Source organism: Austrofundulus limnaeus, unplaced genomic scaffold (genome assembly GCF_001266775.1).
Source record: "Austrofundulus limnaeus strain Quisiro unplaced genomic scaffold, Austrofundulus_limnaeus-1.0 Scaffold55, whole genome shotgun sequence".
NCBI lineage: Eukaryota > Metazoa > Chordata > Actinopteri > Cyprinodontiformes > Rivulidae > Austrofundulus > Austrofundulus limnaeus.
Window position 1 is genome coordinate 631,368 of NW_013952457.1, and position 7,100 is coordinate 638,467.

General features: G+C 37.9%; 1 protein-coding gene across 1 annotated transcript in view; it reads left to right on the forward strand.

Moving 5' to 3' along the window:
* The window catches only part of LOC106517997 (guanine nucleotide-binding protein G(i) subunit alpha-2), a gene marked incomplete at its 5' end in the record, with an annotated part of 44,858 nt that overhangs the window by 4,722 nt on the left and 33,036 nt on the right, over positions 1 to 7,100 (forward strand).

Sequence of the window (7,100 nt, forward strand, 5' to 3'; positions counted from 1 at the left end):
GGGTGGGGGGGACTGCGCTATGATGCAGTTTACTTGGCATCTGAAAATACATTTCCTCAAAGGTATTTTTAATCTGAAAAGAGAACAACTAATGTTGAGAGCCCAGCAGACAGTTAGGTTTCACTTTTACCCGAGAGCCTGCAGGAGTCATGGGCAGGGTGTGTGGGGAGGAGGGAGGGGGTGCGCTCTGCCATGAGGAAGTTTGGCTTAAAGACATGTCCCAGGGGCATTTCTGGTACCGAAAGGCGTTTTCTGGTCCCCACCTGTCGTTTTGCTCCTCAGCATGGCTGCCTAAAAACTGCAGGATTTCTCAAACATGCATGAATAAGTCAAAGCAAGGTTTTGGGCATGTTTTTTATGAGAGTATAACATTATTATAACGTGATATAAAACTCAAAAAAGTTGATTGTACATGATATTGCCCCTTTAAACCTCAAAGAGTGATTGTCAAAGTTAGTATGGATGTTTTTCATCAAATAATAATTCATAATTTATTGATTAAACYGAGACAATTAATAGTTTTGGTTTTAAACACAATTAAAAAAAATCAAAGTGAAGGAACAGAGTTTATCTTTCAGCAGGAGAATGATTAAAAGTGCTCCACCAGCCTCCTGCAGAAGGAATCTTTTTTCCCAGATGGCAATCAGTCTTAGAAGTGCCTCCCAGAGTCCTGACCTAAATGTCAGAGCGTGTCTATTTTACAGAGTACATAACTGAAAAAAAGATGCCTGCTTTTCATGCTGGTGGTTGAATGTGCTCTAAGCTTTGGTGGTTAAACATGGGAACGAGGGAAACAAACTTCCTCTTGACCAGCGTGTCTCGTTAATAGATAACATCTGCTTTTGGCATTTAGTTGTTGTATTTAAATGTCCGAGCATCTTTGAAGTCACTGCATATTTCCCCCCCTCTAGCTAGAGAAACCTTTCAGTTTCAGCCTAAATGTGATTATAGTTGTTGTATATGTATGAAAATCTATACAGTGTTCTCTGGGGTGATGCTTATTTTCTGAAGAAACACRACTGACCTCCAAAGTTCAGAACCTCCTCTGTAGGCATCACCAGTACAAGTCGAAGCTCCCTCTTATGTTTTCAGGGACTTTTTTGATAAGGAGAGCCTGAGGCTTTATTTTATTTAATTTTTTTTGATCTAGGTCATTAAGCATATGTGGAGTGAATCATTCTCCTCGGCCTTCCCTCCTACAATGCATTTCCTTTTTTTCTTTCCATTATAGGAAATGAGTTCACTTCAATCGCCTCCGTTCTCATCAAGTTATCCTGTCAATTTTCTGCACTGGAAGGTCCACTGCTCCTGGACTCCCTCAGGAGAAGGCTGCTCTCTGCTTTGTGCCAGTGCATGTCAGATCAGTTGAGGTTCACTGAAACAAAAGAAAAAGCTCTGGTTTTAAGCAGAGTCCCTGACTGGTACTTCCTGTCACCAAGATGTTACGAACTTGGATTCACAAGGAGGAGGAAGTGATAAACAGATCATAGGGAGGTCAAAATAAACAAAGATTGAAAAAAAAGAAAAGGAAAATCTTATACAAAAACTGGATTTGGAGGCTGGGCTGTAGTTTATATTCAACCAGGCAGAAGATTGAGCATGTATATGTAGGGGAACTCTTGAACATAAATGCCACTGTGTGCGTTCGTCACGCTATAATGATTTCATCCTTTCAGCGTCTTCATAATTAGGGGTGTAAGAAAATATCGATACACTGAAATATCGCGATATTTCATTTCCCGATACTGTATCGGTATTCTAAAGCCCTGTATCGATTTTTTTATTAAGGTTTAAAATGTCAACTTTCCTGCCAGCCGTTCATTTTATGTTGTAGTTCAGTCTCTGACCACTAGTTGGCAGCAGTGAGCCAGCCATTTGGCTCCTCTACCTCTTGAGGTAGAGGCTATTGTTAAGTGTTGGGTGACCATATTGTAAAATAATGTTAAAAACTAAAAGCAGCAAAAATATATTTTCAAACTATTTATTGGCAAATTTAGTCTAATAATTGAAAACATGGATGAAATAAGAAACATGAAACAAATAAAATAAAATACATACAAAGCAGAACACAGCTAAATGTATCAAAAGTATGTCTATGTAATATTAGAATTTTCTGAGACAATGAATTTTGTTTTATTTTTTCCCCTCAGTAAGAGGTTTTTATTTAATAGAATTTCTGGACAAAAGAAATTGCAATATATCGCCTTGCTTACAGTATCGCAATATATCGTATCGTGACCCCTCTGTCATGATATGTATCGTATCGCCAAATTCTTGCCAATACACAGCCCTATTCATAATGTATTTTAAAGATGTGTCCTGCATGACGTAGGACAAGAAAAGTAAAAATAATAATAATAATAATCTGTATGAGGGGAAGCTGAGAAATTTACCAACATCAGGCATTTCATCAGACAAAATGTCATGCTGATTGGTGTGACTTTAAGTCTAACTTTGTAAGGAAAACATTCATAGCAGGGGGCATTCTGTGTGTTTCATTGTGCTTTGACATTTCTGTAGTTTTTAACTGAAGTTTTGATTGTTACTTTATAAAAAACTGTCTTTATTATAACGTTCATTGGACTKTCAGCTTTCTTCTCAGTTCAAATGGCATCGTTTTGATGAGTGGTCTCTCAGCTTCATTTTWAGATTGTCATGTTGAGACAACGTGCAACTCTCCCCCCTCTTTTTTATTACCATTTTTAATCAAGATGGTAGACTGTTGCAGATGCGGTTGATGTCATTTCCTGTCTCAGTCCCTAACCTCCCTCCTTGTCTGTGACTTCCTCTTTTAGCTGGCTGCATGTAAAAGAAGTAAACGAGAGCCCTTTGTTTGAATGGTGGAGGAAACCAGCACACCCATCCTGTGTCAGTTACTYGATGTTGAGCTTGCAGATTGTGGCCACTAACGTCTGTCAGGAAGGTTTCAAACAAGCATGAATAAGGAGGGCCTTTAGGGCGAGTCTAAGGAAAAAAAAGTGAAGTGTCTACTTATTCATTTTTTGTTTTAAAGTTCACACATACTTTACTGACGGGATTCATCTGCTAATGCGCAAACTGTCTAATGCAAGTAAAAACGTGCTTTACCAGTAGCATAGTATGTGTGTGTTTTGGAATGTGTAAGCTGTGACATTCTTCACTTAGTTTTTTTATTTATTTACATTCTAACCATCACAGTTCTTTTGGCTGAACACATTCCTCAAACTAAAAGAATGTAATTTTAAAAGTATATGAAAAAGCTAAGAAATGTATTGTAATTTTTTTCCTTTTTGGGATTTTGTTTTCTTTCTGCCCCCCACCCCACACACATTTTTTAAAAGTCCTGAAGCAGAAAGGAACAACTAAAGAAATGCCTTCGAGCTCRCATAACAGTTTAGGAAAGAAATCTGGCAGTACAGTCCTGTTTGTGTAAATGGACCGTTTCGTGTGTGTGTGTTTTGTTTTACTACAGTTTGGTTTATATATAAGAAACAAATCTTACGCTAAGATTTTTGTCTTCTTTCTCCTTCTTTTCATTTGTGGTTTGTGTTTTTCCTATTGTGTGTATATATATTTTTTTAAATGAATGAACAAAGTAAATAATAATTTTATACGTAGCCTAGAATGTGGACGACATCCCTTCAGGCATGCTTTGTGAATACATATTTAATGAAATAATGCAGAAAGGAGGATTTTGAAAGAAAAGTTTCAATATGCACATTAAATACTAAGTAGCAAYGTTGGTATTTGTAGTTTCGACAATTGGTTTCTTTTGTACAAAATTGTGATTTATTGTTGGTAGTGTTGACCCAGCATCAGGACAGTCATTTATTCACAATGGAAAACTGTGCTGTAAATATTGAACCAGTTGCTATTATGTACACAGTCTTCTTTTTTTTCCTAGGAATTCTTGTATGATTTGATGCCAAGGGGATTTTGACACTTATTACTCCTATGTGTGGCATCTAATTAACTCGGGAGACGAACCAACACAAAGCCCTTTACACATCTGGCTCATATTGGCAAACATTGTTTTGAGTGAAGCGGAGAGAGAGCCTTTATATAGAAAATAAAGGTGGAAAAGATCTTTATAGCCCGAGTAATAGCCAGAGATTTTATCTGAGAAGGAATGGGCAGAAAAAGGCTGACTCAGCTGCAGCTGTTCGACTGGCCCTCCAGGAAGTTTCCAATCAAGCCTGCTGGCGATTTAAAAAAAAAAAAAAGAGCTGCTGTGCATGTGATTGTGTTTGAAACGAGTTTCATGATGCCAGCCCAGCTCTTGTAGTAAATCACAGTAGTCTGTGTGTGCAGTACAATTCATCTGCATGTTTATTTTGTGTTTACCAGGGGGAATGGCATGAAATGCTTATTGCAGAGGTGACCTGATTCAGACAAAAATGGCCTGGCATTGGTAGGGACTTAAATGAATATGTGGGAAAATTCCCATGAGTGATAGGTTATCAGTTCCCCTCAAACAGGGTTGTTTTCCCTGAAATGATTTCAGCAGTAATGATACATGTTRTTGACGTTCTTGCTGAAACTCTCAACTTTGAAACCGCGCAGTCCAGCAAGACGTWGCATTTGCCGGTCGCCGCACAAAACCCTGAAAATCAGACAGTAGCCACTGAATGTGAATATATACAGAATAATTACACTTTGAGGTTTAAAATYCTTCGCAAAGAACAAAACATACCCGGGGTAATGCTTTTATGTTATGTCAACTAAACTAATGTCCACTTTTAGTTTCAGGCTTATTTTGCTCTTTTCACTTAAATAATTAAAACTACAACAACAGCGCCTCTGGCTTATAGAACATTCTGTTATTCCTACCTTGTTCAGTTGGTTGTTAGTGAGCTAGAGGTAAGGAAAAYGGATAGCTAGAAATTATTATGAACTATTTGCACATTTATTGAGAATCCCCTTGYATAGGCTGCCAGGTTTTTCAGTGAGCCAAACAATCCTTGTTTTTATAAGCATTCATTTCACTTTTGGGGGGGGGGCAGTCCAGAACAGAACGTATGAGTGGTTGTGTGCCCAGTATTTTTGTAATGCTTCAGAGAAAGTGAGCAACAYGAAAAAAATGTCTCCCAGTGAACTACTGACCACAGCTGCTAACATTAACAGCAATGAATGACAAGGTTATTGGATGTAGCTTTGTACTGACTGATTCAATTTTCACTTACTGACAACTATCAGTTTATGGATTGGAACAATCTTTTGTCAGCCCATGATACAGTTAAATCTGAACCACAGTTTTCTATAAGCTCATAAGGTTTAAAAGGATTGAACAAGGCATTAATGATTGGCTTTGTTTTGTTTAAAGCTTTAGCTCCATGTTAAGCTGTGGGTCTTTATTACAGTAGTACCTGTTTTTGACCAAGGGAATATTTTAATGATGTACATGGTGCTTGCCAAGAATGTAAATTTTCTGCTCGAGTGGCTGCTTCTTTATACCATCTTTTGTTCTCGTTTCTGTGTGTCAGCAGCAGTGACACTGAAACAGATTCTTAGAAAATTTCTCCTCAGGAAAAAGCAGAGTCAGTAGCTGTGTTTGCATTGGCCATGAAAGTTAGAATTTCGAAAATAAGTTTGCTCAATGGAAACACGTCAATTTTGAAAAAAGTTACGTTGTTTAGACAAAATGTTTTTGCGCTAGGATGAGGTGGTACTTTGACCGTATCGAAATAGGTGTTTTTCGCAAAACTGCAATGGAAACACTTTTTTCGCATCACGGGAGTCAAGTGATCAACAACCGGCGGTTTCTACTGGCGAAAAAGATGACGAAGAAGTTAACAGGAAGTAGAAATAGTACTAATATCACAGAAGTAGTATAAAATAGTAAACTCACGACTACAATTTCCCAAAAACACAGCACACGTAGCCGCTCCCAAGTAGGGACTTGTCGCTGGAAAGCCTCGATTAAAAAACGCCGACGTCTGCTCTGATGATGAGCGCTAGTGTGGCGGTAGCAATATGCTATGTGTTTACATCAATTGCCGCCATGTTTGTATCGTGAGAACAAACGTATTCAYGCGTGACTTTAATAGCATTTCTTACTTAATGGAAACGCCGCAGTTGCGAAACTGTGTTTTTTCGACATGAACAGAATATCGACAAAGTTTTGCGCACATTTGCAATAGAAATGCAGCTATAGTTTTTAGAAAACTCTTTACTTTCTCATCAAATGAGCTAAATATAGCTGGTTTGCAATTGATGTCTTTACAAACTTGATTTCAGCAGGAACAGAGATAGTTATGCAATGCTTTTTTTTTTTTCTTTTAAGATGTACGCTAAATTTGATCACATGTCAGTGTTGAGGTCAGCTGCAGTTAACACCTCCAGAACCAGTTGGCGGTCACTGCTCAAGGTCTTGTAATCTGGGTCAGCTTGGTCAATGACGAACCTTCATCAACAAAGCAGTTGCTAAAATCTACACACCAGAAGTCTAGCTTAAAGACTCTTGAGGTGAAACTAAAACTCTGGATTATGTTAATGTGTTTTACAATTTGAATTATAGCTTGAAAAAAAAGAACTTTGCCAGAGATAAGTCTGCAAATGAAACATTAAAAAACAGAGTTCCATTATTTTGAACAAGCAGCCACATCTTGTGGGATGTAATGAGGTTTGTTGACTTCCGATCCTCTACATTAGTTAGTGTTTGCTGACAAGTGACAAGTTAAGATGAACAGTCATTAATACAGAGAAAACATGAAATAAAAAAAAGAAACTGAGGCCAGTGCTTCAGGTTTTTGTGTTCTGCTCTTGTGAATTACTAGTACCAATCATTCATTCACTGTTTGACCTATTTTCTTGTATTCTCACATTAACCAACACAGGAACCTCTGAAACGGACTAACTTTATGACATCGTACTCCTAACAGTGCCCAACTTGTTAAAGAAAGGTGACTTTATTTGCCTTTTACTCAAAGTTGGATTAACTGACTGTAAATACTGTAACGATGTTTGAGTAGGAATCCACCTCRCAAAATATGACTTGCAAAGAAAACACTAGATTAGTGTGTCGTAGGTGTATCATAGGGAAGTGTTGAAGTCAGCTGAGAGCATATGAACACTGTCATGTGGATAGAGTGGGGATGACTTGAGTGATGTGAGATGTGTCA